The following is a 15673-nucleotide window of genomic DNA, read 5'->3' on the forward strand; positions in this document are numbered from 1 at the left end:
GGGAGGGGAAAGTTAATTTAGGGATGTCAGAGTTCTTGGGGGGAGGGGGAGTCCCATTTCTGTGGGGGTTAAGGGAGGGGTTGAGGTAGCTTGTTCCAGGCTCCCAGGTAGTTGGGAAATCGAAAACAACTGCGGATGAAAATATGAGTGGGGGGCTCTGTGGGTTTTTTTTTTTTTGTCGGAGCCAAAAAAAAACACAAGTTTTTGTGAACGATCCCTGATGCAAAAGGCGAAAATCCTCCAGATTTTGGAATCTCCAGGGAGTTTTTTTGGTCCAGAAAAAGTTTTTTTTCATCAAGGCATTGGCTTCGTGGCAGGCTTCTCCTTCCCCTTCCCTTTAGATCGCCTGCCTGGTTCCTAGGGTTCCTCTTCCATTCCTCAAAGGTTCCCGTTGCATTGTTGGCAAATTTCTGTCGAGAGTTAGCGAAAACCACGTTTGTTTGGCCTGTGGCAGTCGCTTGTGGCGAAAAAAAGCAAAAAAAGAAACTGAATTTACCTCACTGTAGAGAGTTAAAAAACATGTGAAGCATTTGACCTTTTTGAAAATCCAATTGTACTTGTAACGCTTGCTGATCCTTTTGAGGTTGAATACTCGGGAACTGTACATTGCAAAACTCGCTTCTCCTTCGCTCTACATGTACGTCATTTCGTCCCAGCTTGTAATTGTTGTTAAGTTCAAAACCTTATTCACAGACTTTTGCTAACGGTTTATTGCTGTGGGAATCCGATCGATGAGAGTCTTTTCATAGCACGACAAACTAATGAATCGTAGGAAAACACCATCCGACTACAGTGTCACTCGAAGGCGCAGGGATTCACCTGTGTCAGCTCAAACCACGTTCCAAGTCTCGAGAAGACGATCGAGATCAGCGAAGTCATGATGGCAAACAAGCGAAGAAACCATTCTGGTCAGGAGACGATGATAAATGGGTGAGTTAGGATTGTTATTTTTTTTGTGCAATTACGGATGAGGCGCTCAGCCTATAAATAGGACTGATAAAACAAACACCAGTTCTGCCTGTTTAAAGCGTCACAGGCGTCGAAGTGAAATACGTGATCCAATCTGAACCACACGGTGTGAGAAAATTCAATCGGACGTTGTTTTGGTAAACCTGAAACACCGATCACAAATACTGACAAACACAACCAACCGGTTTGCCCTGTTTATGGAGGGAAGTCGTCAAAGTTGCAACAGTCCTCCCAGTAAACCTTTCCAAGGTTTAATAACCCCAAATTACTTTACAGAAATCGTGCCACACTATCAGTTTATTCCCATAATTTAACAAAGCCTTGTGCATTGACGGTGTTACATGTTAACGTTCAGCACTGCAGATTTCCATGGATTGCGGAGAAACTGCTGAAGACTTATCTTTTTTAAAACATTATTTTACTGGAGGCACAATTAAGAATCAGACCTTACCGTGCGGGAGGTCGGGGTGTTCTAACCCCAACATGGGAACCAACACCCATGTTCTTGAATATCTCGGGTCAACCATTTTGCTGTGACGCCAAGGACACGCCTCTGTCCTGCAGAGAAAAGATTGCGTGAGGCTCCACATGCATTTCTCTGTGAAGCGCCGCCTCTATCATTCACACGATGTGTAGGTCTATGCAGGAGGCTTTATAAATGGAACACAGGAAGAATAAACACAACTTGCGTGCACTCGAACCTCTGCCGTTTCCAAACATGCTATTAATACAGGAAAACACCTGCTTGTGGAACGAGGTAAAGTTTATTGATAGAGATTCATCATTGATACAACCACAGAGCGAAGGAAAGTGTATCGGACTGATAACATCAACACGGATAAAGAATCGAGATTCCTGAAGCAGCGATACGGACAATCAAGAAACATGAGCAGAAGAGTTAGTACACAGCAAGGGAAACGCCAATCGGAACAATTTCAAACCCAACCCGACCGTCTTGGGATATTACTCAAAGGAACAGTAAGGAGCAAAGTCCACCTAATCACAGCTGACCCTCCCACCGTGGATACATAAAGAAGTGCGTAACAAGTTACCTGTACTGCGCTGAAGCAGCACCAACAAGTAATCATTCGACATGTCATGATTCTAATCAAACTGCGAAGGTAATAAACAATGTGAAACAAACAATCATATATCTTATTTATTTAAGAGACAGCCTTGTTTGGTTCAGTTGGTGGGAAAAAATTTACCATTGGAGATGGGTAGTACTTATCCAGTGGTTTCCCAGGTAAATCAAGAAACAAAATAAATAAAAAAAGAAAAAAAACTAGGTCTTGTTTTAGCACAGAGGAGGTTCATTTTCCCCAAGTTTATGGTGTCTGTTTGACCCTGAAGGGGCCGGAAATGCACTTAAAAATCGGCAACTGTTTGTCTTTTAAAATTTGAATTTTCATTTTTTAACAACCCATTGACTTCCGGGGGTGTCCCTATCCAGATCTGGCATTAGACTGAGTACATGATGCATAAAATATCAAGTCTGGCCAGTTCCAAGCGCGGTTGCAGGGTTGTTCAAAGGATTAAATGCACGGAGAAAATGATTAAATGCTTTGCAAAGAGCAGACAACAAAAGTCCTGACATTGAAACATTTAGTTAACGTGTGTTGATTATCCAAAATAGTCCAAGAGAATGTTCCTTGCTATGAAACTGAAAGGAAAAAAAGTCAAGCTTCAACTGATTAAAGGAAAGGCAGGATAATTATTGTTTGAGTGGTGATTTCAACCCAAAGCATTGGCTAAAAAAAATGATGAATTTAAACAAAGTGGTTGTCAAGCAATAGTATTGAGCTTTCTATTCTGTGGACTCTGTTCACAAAGACTTCCTGGTGTTCAAAAGGGCTGAAATATTTAATGATGCACGCCTTAGTGAGTTAGAACTGTTTGTTAATTTTTTGACCTGGCTGGCATGGCCTTCGGGCAACTTTATACATCAGCCACAAAAACCATGATTTTCACAGCAAAATTCGTTTGTGGGCAATGATCTTGGGTGTATGCCAGTATGTACTTGATCATTGGAAGTAATTGCCAACCAATATGCACTAACATGACTTCGTATAATTGAATGTAATGAAAAATTAATGATTTTTATTACTTTTTATTTAAATGACCCACCTGCAGCTCTGTAACTCCGTCTGCCAACATCTAGTAAAGTAAGTTTGAATATTCTATTTAATTTATTAGCAACTTTTTGGTTTTCTATGTTTTGGTTTAAGCGATTGGGAACATTGTTCATAACTGTTCAAACAAACATTACTTTCATCTTTGTTTGCAAGGGTTATGTGGAATTTAATTTTTGTTGGTCATGCAGTTGTGTCAATGTAATAAATTCCCCTTTGCCATGCTTCACCAAACCAACCAAAAAAAGATCATAACAACCTTTTAAAAGAGGTTGAAAAAACTTGTATCCTTCAATATACAGGAAATTCCACCTGAAATTATTGATACATGTCCCAGTTAGAACAGATGATTCCCATTCAAATTAAAACTCTAGAACAGACCGCCTAGTAGCTGGCAGAACTTAAACAACATGTGCAAGAGTTTCTTGTGACGAAACTTAATTCCAAACGGCTTGGCTGTGTCACACAAGACAACCAATCCTTCCAAGTGGAAAAAACAGGTGCTGCTTGCTCTAACTCATTGACGGGCCTGTCAAGGCATTCGATACCCTTTTTCGAGTTTTGAAGGTAAACACGGAGCATTTGATGTAGTTCCAGTGATCTGTCTGCTTCAAACTTTTCCCGTTTAATTCGAGGCCCGTCTTTTCAAGTGTTGGAAAACAATTTTCACTGGCAATTCTGTTAAAATCAACTTACAGTATCTTTTTGGAGTAAGGAATGCAAATAAGAAATGGAAAGGGATGCTGATCGTCTAAAGACAAGTGACCGTGTACAATGTTGCATTTCTTGGGCCGATAGGGGCATGAATCAAATCTCTAACAAAAAGTTGATCAACTGCAAATGGTTTTCATGTAGTCCTTTAAGAAGAAGGAATCAGGTACATGCATGCATTATTATTAAATGTCACTCTATCATGTAGAAATATTCTTATACTGTGTAAATTTGTAAAAACCCTGAATATGGTTTCCTGGAAAAAGGAAGGTTCATGAGACATTACTCTTTTTTTGGTCTTCATCCATGGGAATTGGGCAAAATCATGCAAAGCTCTAATAGTCCTGGTGAGCAAGCGGTCAGAGTGGCGGTGAGAGCTTTTGCGCACGACGGCTAAAGCTTCCTCAGGAAACCTTTTTTTGAGTAAGGCATGTTCATGTTCTGTAATTCCAGATTAGGGACAGTAGTCCTACGACTACATGGAGATGGGTTGCAATCATTACCTACCAGTTCAGTTTGCTTTGAAACTGTGATTATGGAGACATTGTCATCAGGCATTCCATCTCTAGTATGAATGAAAACATTATTCAACACCACGCATAGCTACAACAGGTTCTACACATGTACATGTATGGGTCCTTGCGGGCTGATTTCAAGCCAATGTGGCGGCCATTGGCGAAGGGACATCTCCTTACCCATCTCGTTTTTCTGGCAAGAGTCAAAGTAGCATTCCTGTATGCCATTGATAAAAAGAAGACACGTGTCATTACAAGTCAGAAGTCTTCTTCGTGTGACCATAAAGAATGGCTTTATTGCAGTTTGATGTGCTTGGCATGCCAATTCTTCAACTAAAATGCTGACGTGTAGGGAAATCTTATATGAAGGATCAAGGGAAAGTTTTTTTTTCAAGGTCTCTCAGTGGACCAGACTTTCCAAAGTGTACATGCATCCAGGTAAAAAAACGGCAGGCAATTTTTAACTTTTTATTGTAGAAATAGTTAAACACAAAACAAAAAAAATTTATGTAATGACACACGTGTGCAGAAATAATGGATCGAAGAAGACAAACTAGTTGGCATGTAAATGAAACTTTAAGAATCTTTGTATGAATCAACACAGCAACTAGGAACATTGATAAAAGGGGACTAATATTTTCTGATGAAGTTACTAATGTAGGTATAAAAAGTTTTTTTTTAATTAGGAATGCATTTTGATTATCTCTGTAAGGGTCATTTCATGCCCCTATAGTGTCATTTCATGGAAATGTTATTGTACCTTGACCGTACCTAGCCAGGTGAATGAAAAAGATTTATTAAACTACAATGGTTCCTGTTGGTCACATTATTTTGCCTGTGTTTTGTCATTAAAGCCACACAAACTGACCAAACGTGTTCAACTTGGAGTTAGTTAATAACTTTTCAACCCGAAGGCAGAGGCAACGACACTGAGGTGAATACTTTTTTGAGTCTGATTATTTATTATAACTAAAACAGTTGAAAATAATATACCACAAAAGCGATGTTTAGTTTTAGCTCATTTATTCCTGCGATTACAATATGTTTGGGAGCAAATCCCGCTGGAGTTGCTAGGAGGTTTTATAGCAAAGGATTTTTCAGAGTTTAAGTAGCGAATGAGAGCATGCCTTCAAATGTCTTTAGTCTGGGGCCTAGCTTGACTTGACAACTTGGAAAGAGCTCAGCTTAGCACATAGGCACATATCATTTGTTAAAATGGCAGTGTCATTGATGGTTCTGACGGCACATCCTTGTGGTGTTTCTTTCTTGCTAATAATTCCTCATTGAGCACAATGAATTTAAGTCTTGAGTTGTTACATATCCTGGCTGTTGTGTAAGCATGCGGGCAACTACTGACTACAACATTTTTCTTCCTTTCAGAGCTGTTTTAGAGTATATTATACTCGGTTTTATATGGAAGGATATCATGCTATTAACAAGGATACTTGTTGATGATATGGGTAGAAATGTGGGTCATACATGTATATTGAACTTTGTAAGTTCATACCATCCAAGTCTACAAAATGGGTATAAAACGTGTATTTCAATCATGCAGAGTTGTACTGTACTTGAAACATGAGCCTGCACGTAAAGCTAACATTTCAGTATTTGTGGCAAGAGGTAACACTATTCCTTTTTGAAAGTTTCATCCTTATGTTCGCTCAATGCATTATGCATTATGCATTTTGCAGTATACAGTACACTGTAAATTTATATGGATGTAAAGTGATAGTTGGCCATCAGCCTCCCTATTGTTTCTTTTGATGAATTATGACATAAAGTTCATTGCTGTTTCCACAAACAAAATTACAGGAATCTAAAATATGAAAAAATAGTGGCAAATTCTATCTAAATGAACTTTTGGGTGAGAAAGAACATTTTAATTGTGTAATCTTTGACCCTTTTTGTGTAACGGTAGGAACTGTGACAAAATACATCACTGTTACACTAGTGTTTGCTTTTATTGAAACCAAAAAAAAAAAAAAACTGGAGTGGTTCTAAATCCATGCATTCACTTGTGGATCATTTTTGCAAAGAAAACAATAATTAAAACTAGAAATGAGTTTGAAAACTACGAAATCAGTGCTACAAAATTGTATTGTTTTACTTTGTGAATCTCTTCTGATTTGCAACATTAACAACCTGCCTAAGACTTTTGTAAAATTTGTTTCACTCTCTAGGGACAGGATTCAAAATACAGTTCTCTTCAGCGAGATGCTGTTCTGAAGAGTCTTCAGGAAGAAATATCAAGAAGCGTCCAGTCTCAAGAAACCAGGGATAGCCATTCCAGAGAAAGAGCCACGGGGTCAGTGACAATGGGCGAATTTTCAAAAGATGCATACAGCTCGCACAGCAGGTCAAATTCCAAGAAAGTGGAGTCCCGCGATGCCAGAGACAAGCAGCGTAAGGAGCGCCAATGACAGGAAAAAGAAGTTATAGCCCAGTTGATGACAAAAACTTCACATAGCAAGAGTCGAGAAGACACAACAACCAGCGCATCGTAGTACAAATCTCGGAGGTCTTCGAGACGACGATGATCTGCGGAATGTCCTCACCCAATACCAAAAGAGTAAGTGGGATGATGATGATAGTCGCAGCAGGGACAGAAGACAATCTGACAGTAAGGACAGAGGAAGGAATTCTGATCTCAAAGGAAGTTACAGGGACAAAAACCACCAGCCGATAAACAGGGAAAGGAGGAACTCCAGGGAATATTCAAGTGGTGACTACACCTTAAGCAAACAAGAAACAGAGAAAGCATAAGCGAAAGACTAAGGTACATTGGTCAAAGAGGGGGGCATTAAGTGTTGCGGTTTTGACCTTTTTCGATTGATTTTGTGCCAAAAAACGTAGGTTTTAGCATCTGTTGTTGTTTGTGTTTTTTCCATTTTCGCACTTGGTTGCGGCAAATTTTGGATTTGATATCTGCTGATGTGTTTTTTGATCTATTTGGTATACAGTTTCAGTTCGGCAACTGACTGGACGTTTCACGACATAACCTCTGTTTCGCGAAATTAGCCTCCCGACACAGACTCAAGTTCATATGGGCCATGTATTGTCAGTGAAGTAGTTTGATTACAGTTTTAAAAGCTTTTGATAGTTTGGCTTCCGGTTTTCGATTTTGATGAAAATATACATGTAAATCAATTTTTCGGTTTTGCTGTTTAAGACCCAATAATCCTTCCATAAAGTAGAGAGGTAGTAAAACGCTCTATCAGTTATTACGTGTATGTATAGTGCATCAATAATATTGAAGAATTTAATGTTCATGTTCCAGGAAGTTAAAGCCAATTTGCTGCTTCTCACAACTTTGTAAGAGAGATGTTTTTGCATCCACACATTATGGCTTACCAATTGCAGATGATAAGTAAAACAGTAGGGCAGTTGGACCCTCATTTTATTTCAGATAAAAGTGTAACCAACTGGAGTATTAAACTATGGTTGTACTCAGTTTTTAATTCCATAACAGTAGATGCGCGTTTTTTTGGCATATGTCATAACATGAATCTTTGTGGTAACGTAGATGGTTTTGTGTCTTAGGGCTTTGAGTGGAGAGCATAAAGATTCTATGTATGGCTTGGATCAGGACAATGCAAGAAATGCAGGAATTGGAGATTCGCTGCAGAGTTTCGACGATTTATCCCTGTTTAAGAGCTCAAGCTTTAGCAGTGATACTCTGCAAGTTCTTTCTTTGCCAAGCCTAGCAAGCAGAGCCACTGAAAAGTACAGAAGTAATTTTGAACTTGGGAGACCGTTTTTGGGTTTGAATCCGAGGATCCAAGGAAAGGGCCAAGGTACATAAATTATATTTCTGTAACTTTTGGCTAGCATTAGTGTTAGTAGTAATTGCAAAAAGAAACTGTTATGATATTTGAATTAATATTCAAGAGCATAACTGTTTTTAGGTTGGTAACTTGAGCAAGCCTCCTGAAAATTGCACTTGAATTGTTCAATGTGACTTTTTCACACATTAAGTGCCATTATTTGTGGTTTATTTTAGATCACCAGGAGTCAAAGTTTGGTGGTGATGCCAAAAGAGATGAAGTATGGGGTGTATCTACTGATTCCCTTCCTGGCCAGAGAGAGACAAGATTTAGCGACATCTTTCGGCAGTGATAACTTTTTGATGGCACCAGACGGAAAGGAGCGGATGAAAGACCAGTTAGCAAGCCAGAATCAAAGCTCCAAGGCACAACAAAATGAAAGAGACAAGAGTAGCACTTCAACTGTGGGACTTAAAGTGAGAAATCCCATAACATCCAGTATAATATCTGTGACTACTGGCTCTAAAAGCTCTCCATCAACCAGTACCAATACTGGTCCAAAACCGTTATTTCGCTCAGGGTTTTCTGCCAAGGCAGATTAAAGCGCCCCTTGGAAAAAATGCTCAGAAAGTTGGACAAAGCCAAAAAGTGATTCTCCACCTCCGCTATCAAAAAAGAGTGGGTACTTCCCCAGAAGCACCGACCAAAAATCAAGGTCACGTAGTAGAAGTTCTGAAAGAGATGATATTTTCAGTACCCTTGGGAATAACAGCAACTTAAACAGGGAGAGTAAAGGTACATTTGACAAGCCAGAATTGGTCTTGTTTAGATGGGGAATGAGAACAAAGACAAATCAAAGGAAAATAAATTTCTTGTTAACCCTCAACAATTGGTTGAAAGTATTCATGGCAGAGGTGGCATGATAAAGAATAATGGTTTCCCGTGGGGGATTGCAACAGAGACCTCTCGGAAGGGGTGATGCAACGGCCAAAAATCCCGGAAGAGGCAGGGGAAGACGTGGAAGAGGAAGAGGGGTAGCTGCTGGCAACAGAGGCAGAGGTGTCAATCTGAGAGGAAGAGGAATAGCAATACGTGGAAGAGGCAGAGGTTTGTCCCAACGTGGTCGCCTTCCAATTGGTGCAACGGTTCGAAAACATCTTCAGAAAGAGTAGCTCTCCAAGTCAAACAGAAGGGAGACATCAGAGATCTTCCAGGTCCCCTGGTAGCTCAAGGGGAAACGAAAGCAGGGGAAGAAAGGAGAAAAGGAGTCGAAGCCGAAGCAGCAGCTATTGCAGCACCTGCAGAAGTGGCAGCAGTAGTAGTACGTGTCATAGCTGGCGGAGCAGAAGCCTCGACAGACTTTCTGAAAGGAAACACAAGGGGAGCCACAGGCATAATCCATCACCATGAAAAACGGTCCAACTTACAAGGGGACGACAGAAAGTCTCAGGAGGCACTGGAAAAGCTGAAGGCTGATATTAAATTTATGGAAAAGGAACTGGACGAGAAGAAGGTTTCAGATACATCTACCAAAAAGTCATCAGAAGAGAAAGCGGGGAGAAGTCTTCTAAAGACACAGCTAAAAGTAAAACAGATCCCCAAAACAGCAAGGATACACCAAGAAGTACACTACACCCCAAAACAACCAAAGACATTCCTAAGAGTAAACTGGACCCAAAGAAATCCAAAGAGAAAGAAAAAAGCAATTTGGACCCAAAAAATAATACAAAGATATACCAAAAAGCAACTTAGAAGTGAAAGCTAGCAATGATCTGTCAAAAAGAAAAGTGGTTTCCAAAACCATGTAAAGAGGTACCAAGAGATAAATTGGACCCAAGGGCTTCGAAATCTGACGCAAAAAGTACTGTGTATACAAAATCTACAGGTGATGTGTCAAAAAGTAAATTAGACTCAAGGAAAAGTACGAAGATTTATCCAAAAGCAAATCGGAGACAAAGAGTACCAGGAGTGTCTCGAAAGATGAAAGTGGGAACCTGAGAGACCAGAAGGGGTTATGGAAAGGACAAAGTGTTAAAGAAGAGAGAAGTAAAAGTCCTTTTGAATCTAAGAGAGAATTCGAGAAGAAGAGCGAAAGTTCCAGAGAAGTGATATTAAAAGTGATAAACGGAAAGAATCTCCCATTGTTGTAAAGAAGGAGAAGGACTCTCCCGCAAGGGAAGTCAGAATCATCAGTGAAAAGAGGAACAAAGGGAATAGAGCCCATGAGGACCAGAGGGTTCAGAGATGAAAATCGACTCATTGAAGATTACAATTGACCAGTCTGATCGTGCTTTGGGTGGAAAGAAGTATTTACGGAGGAGTGGCAGAGACAGCGAGAGAAGCACTCGTGAAACAAACAGGTCCTCGTCCAAGTCTCCTCCTGGAAAACAAAAGAAGAAAGAAAAAGAAAAAGTCAAGTCCAAGAAGGCAAAGAAAAAGTCCAAGAAAAGGAAGCAGGACAGGCGAAGTAGCGAGTCAGAAGATGACTCGGTTTATAGTAGCACATCAAGTTTTGATAAGGGTTCTCAGTACATGCTTCATTCTCCTGGTGAAAGAATTGTAGACTTCTATCCTGAGGCGCATGAATCCAACAAAATCGCCGTGCATTCTGCTAAGCGCAAATGGAGTGAGACTAATTACCCAAGCATTCAGCAGTTGTCTGAACGTGAAGCCCTAAAAGGGACCTCGTCCAGAAGTAATTTGATCACAATTCCACTGTCAAGAGAGGTCACTGTTCACCAATCATTTGAGCAAAATGTCAAAGGTGGCCCACCTTCCCATCCAGAAAGGCACGAGGTTCCAGGGAAGAAAGAAGGAAGAGTTGAGGATGACAGTGATCTAATCTACTCAGAGGTTTCTTACACTGGAACTGACCCCAGTGTTGATTGGGAAGGGACTGAATTTGCTGAAGAACACGAAAACCAAATCGATGGTACTTTGTATCAAGACAGTGAAGTACAGGAGTGGGTGCCAGAGTATGAAGAAGGGGCTGAATACTACTATCAAGAGGGAGCTGAGGGTGAAGTCTATGAAGAAGAGCACTACTCCTACAACGAGGAAGAAGCTTGGCAGGCTAATGAGGAAGGAGAAGGAGAGTACCACGAAGAAGAATGGTACGGAGATGAATATACCCAGGAAGGTGTAGAAGGTGGAGAAGGTGAAAGTGCCGAGTATGAAGGACAGTATTACCTTGGCGAGGATGGGTTGTATTATCCTGTAGACGGTGAAGCTTATGAAGAGTATCAAGGGGAGTATAATGAGGGGCTGTGGAGGGTATGACTGCATATCCAGAGGAGAGTGTACATAATGCTGCAGATGATCATGGATACGAGCATCTAGAAGAAGGCGCAGAATGGGTACAGTATGAGGATGGTACCACTTACCAAGGTGAAGAAGGATGGGATCAAAGTGAAGTGGAGGTACAGTGGGCTGAACAGCAAGAGGGCTATGCAGGAACAGAGGCAGGATGGAACGCTGAGTATTCCCAAGGCGATGAGTATGAAGCCACTGGACAGGTGTATGATACAGGGGCAGAGTCATTTATGCCACAAGAAAATTATGGTTTAGGTGAAGAACAAGGGTTTGACCACAGTTAGCACAAGATCAGTGTTACGCAGAGCCTCCTGTTGAAAGCCATCAGCCTGAACATATTTTTCAATCAGGGGTGCAAGAGGAATCCATGGAACCTATCTTCGTTGCCAAAGATGAGTCCGATTCTAGTGTCAAGGATAACCAAGAAGAGATAAAACCTCTCAAGTCCATTCTAAAGAAGAGCAAATATGGACAAAATATGGGTACAAAGCTTGTCAGCGAACGACTTGCTCAATTGAAGAGTCAGGGAACAAATAAACTGGAAACTCCACAGCTTGGGAATACCACCAATTCTTTTGCAAAGACAAACGAGAATGCCAAGCAAAATGCAGAAAAACAAGTGGCATCCTCTGCTCAGACTGAAGCGGAGAAGTATCGCGAAATGGAAGAAGCAATTTTGTCATCCCAACCTAAAGATGCAGTAGGCGCGGAATACGTTGTGCGTCTCCGTGAAAGTGGGACGGCCAATTTCTTTTGCCAACTTTGTAAGTGCCACTTCAATACCCTGACAGCGAAAAACTTGCATGTCAAGGGAATGAAGCACATAGAGCTCTACGTCCGATTGAAGTCGTCACTTTTAAAGTCAGTTATAAAGGACACCAAGACTGATACTCTGAAAAGGCCATCTGGTCAGGATCCCTCGGTTGGAGGAAAACTTCCATTTTAGTACCGTTTGCATGGGACAACTCAGTTTCCAGGGCGTAAACTCCACCCATATTTGTGCCAACAGTCAGTGTGACCAAGAACGACAGGGTGGAAAAGTTCTTTTACCAAATTTTTCATGCGCCAACTACTTGAAGCCCAGAGCCAAGTCAGAGACATTTGAATAACCTTGTTTTACAAGTGTAGGTGCCGTACTGTTTCCTTGGTTGAAAAAATCAGCTACGCTTCTACAATACAAAAGTTAATGTGTTACTGAATCCTACAATCGTTTTGTACAAAACGGCGAATAGGTTTGAATGGGCACTGTGGGTGATTTAACGGCAAATGAACGCTCTCGGTGTTTAATAAGTGAACGAGAGTTTCAATGCGTGTCTTGTGACAAAAAAAAATCGATTTCCCACTTCAACCAGCGAGTGCGTTTTTTGCTGCCAAATCATGAACTAGAAGTTCCTAATCGCAAGTATTAAAGCGCAAGATTATAATTTGAAGTCTGCTGGAGAAAACCCTGCTAGCAGAGCCTTTCTTTTGCTTGCTCGATTTTGCAGGCGTTCTCGAAAAAGATTCTGCATGAATTAAGTAAGATCTTTATTGAACATGCGCTGCATGTTGCCAAGATACAGTTTCATCTTGATTCTTCATGGTACAGCGGGCTCAATTATAACCATCGGTTTTATCACTAAACGGGTGCTCGCACCGGAAAAATCAGTTTGACGAGAGAAAACAAGATTGACTAGTCCCGAAGTTCGGGCTGCGTGCGGCGACTTCATAGAGCGGACGCGGTTTAGTCAAAGCCTCCTTTTTCCTCAATAAAGAAAAAGACAGAAGGAGGTCCTGCTCGCAGGGTGACCGGATAAGTGCACTGTCCGAAATGTATTGAGAACCCAAACGAGAAGTCTCGGTTACTTTTTCTCTGACTTTCAAGATAAAGTGAATCAAGAGAACCCCTTATTTTTTTTTGAATTATGATATCGAGAGCCGTTTTGAAGAGGACGTTTTATTTTCTTGATTGAACTTAGCCTTTCATTATTTATTCGTTTTTTTATCGGATACATTAGGGTTTGCCTGGTTGACTTGAATATAAAATAAGGGATTGTTGGACTGTTCATGACTTTATTTCCTTTATCAGTCGAAACGGAAACCCCACCACATTTCCTCGACTCCTAGAGGCGATCTCTTGCCTTCTATGACATTCTTGTGTAAAGTTGGACACTCTTAGCTTGGGTTAAATGTACCATGTAAATACTTCAGGGCCACAAGAAGATAGGGGCCTTGTTTTAAAAGCTGTTATATGCATTCCATTGTTAAGAAGGAATTTTGCAGATGGATGAATTTCACGTCAAGTTGTACGGTGGGCTATGTTGTTTATTTCGTTTGAGCAAAACAATATGGTCGCTAGTTTCGTGTTGCATTCCATCTTTTTGGATTATTTTCCACCATAAAGTTTTTAGTCCTGGTTATTCCAGGGGATCTTAACTCCTCGCGATTATTGTAAAGCCATTGCTTTGTCATTTGTATCTAGCCCAATGACATTTTGGTTTTTTTTAAACACCAAAAAGGTAATGTAGGGCAGTTACCTAAGTTAGAGCGCATTTGATGGACCCTATTCCAAAAGAAGGATAGATTTCTCGTCCTCGATAAATGGACCTCTTTAGCTTGTACGTTTTGTTTTCCCATTTCAGACCACGTGATGTTACTCTAGGGAATAGTTTCTTTCAGCTTAGCTTATTTCGAGCGTACTCGAACTCCATTAACTAGCTTCATCCATTCCTTCCGTTTTCCCATGATGCTCTTCAGTTCAGCAATGCTCAAGCAAGTATCATTTCGCAGCTGGTCTACGTATGTTGTTGCTGGTCTTCCTCTCTTTCTTGCGCCATGCTTTGGTTCCCAGAGTAGTAGTTCATTTATCATCTCATCCTTTGTTCTCCAACAGTGTCCTATAAACCGCAGGCTCCTGATCTTCAGTGTATCTGTAATCTTAGGAAGGTTGCCGTACAAATGTCAAATGTCGATTGTCGTCTTATTCACGTGCATATGAATGCATAACTTATAAAAAAGAACAAAGGAAAATTCCCTTGGGAACATCACGTGGTCTTAAGTGGGAAAACAAAACGTACAAGCTAAAGAGGTCCATTGTCGAAAATTCTAATTTTTTTGGTCTTTTACAAAGCCTTGCCTTTTAACGTTGTTACAACAAGGCTTCATTATTTTAAGTGGCTCTGTTTAGATTGCTTTCGTGTTCAGTTCCAGTAGCACTGTTCAAAACTGTCCTCTACATAAACTCAATTGTTCCTTTTACCGCTTGTTCTTATTACGAAATGAGGTCAATTATATGATAGAGAAAGTACTCTTAGCCCTTAATTAACGAAATATAGTTTATTAATAAGAGTTTTGCGAAACAACAAGGTAGACTTGAAACAATAAACAAGAGTACCATGTTAAAAGAGCGAGTGAAATTAATAGGAAAAGAATATGTATGCTGGAATACTGGAGGTGACACAGTGGGACAAACAACGGCCCTTCTTACTGAGTGATGTATGCCCTTTCGTGTTATGTCCCAATTTATGCAGAATCTTGAGTTCTTGAAGTGGACTGGGAACTTTAAGGACCCTCAGAATTAAGTCTTGACGACAGACTTTGGCTTTTGCTGCTGGTGATGAAAACCACAGTTGGTTTTGCGATGCTTGTAATGCACGTGCCGCGCTGAACCAATGAAATGACTTGTACGCGTACTCAACTGGTACCAATCTCAGGCATTAAGCAAAAACAAGGAGCGTTTGCCAGTTGTCAACAAAAACCGAACATTCCGGTTGGAAATTCAAATCACTCATTCCACCGGAAAGGTTCCGAAAAAGGTGAAAATCCTCAGACGTATTCCTCTTTTCCCGTTCCAACCGAAATGACCCGAAAAATCCTGTACCATTTGTAAACTCCCACTCGACCCAGTTCACCCCTCCCTCTTTTCGCGCCTTTCGACACTGAAAACCTTAAATAACAATGACCACAACCAGGTTTTCTGAGCCCGCGAGACTGAGCACCCCCAGCAAACCATTGTTTTAACGAAAACCGCTGGTCAGCAACCTGGTTCTGGTCATTGCTGTCTAAAGTCTTCCTTTCGACACTGCGGATGCAGCCGCCATTTTGATTTGTCGTTGTTTTCTTCTAACCGCGAGAGACTCGGTCCTGACGAAACGCCACACCGGGAAAATCATGTACCATTACGAGCGTTCCATTCCAACCGGATTTTCCGTGAAAATGGTAAACGCCCAAGAACTGAAGTCCCAAAGAAAATATTAGATTCAACAGGTGAAAGTACTTCTCTAAAGGGAAA

The 15673-nt window shown here is 40.8% G+C and overlaps 1 pseudogene; it reads left to right on the plus strand.

Annotated features, from left to right (window-relative positions):
* The first annotated feature begins 761 nt into the window (after window positions 1–761).
* On the plus strand, window positions 762–13296 carry LOC138020934 (serine/arginine repetitive matrix protein 2-like; annotated as a pseudogene).
* Window positions 13297–15673: the final 2377 nt, after the last annotated feature.

The sequence above is a fragment of the Montipora capricornis genome, chromosome 10, assembly GCF_036669925.1.
Source record: "Montipora capricornis isolate CH-2021 chromosome 10, ASM3666992v2, whole genome shotgun sequence".
NCBI classification, from domain to species: Eukaryota; Metazoa; Cnidaria; class Anthozoa; order Scleractinia; family Acroporidae; genus Montipora; species Montipora capricornis.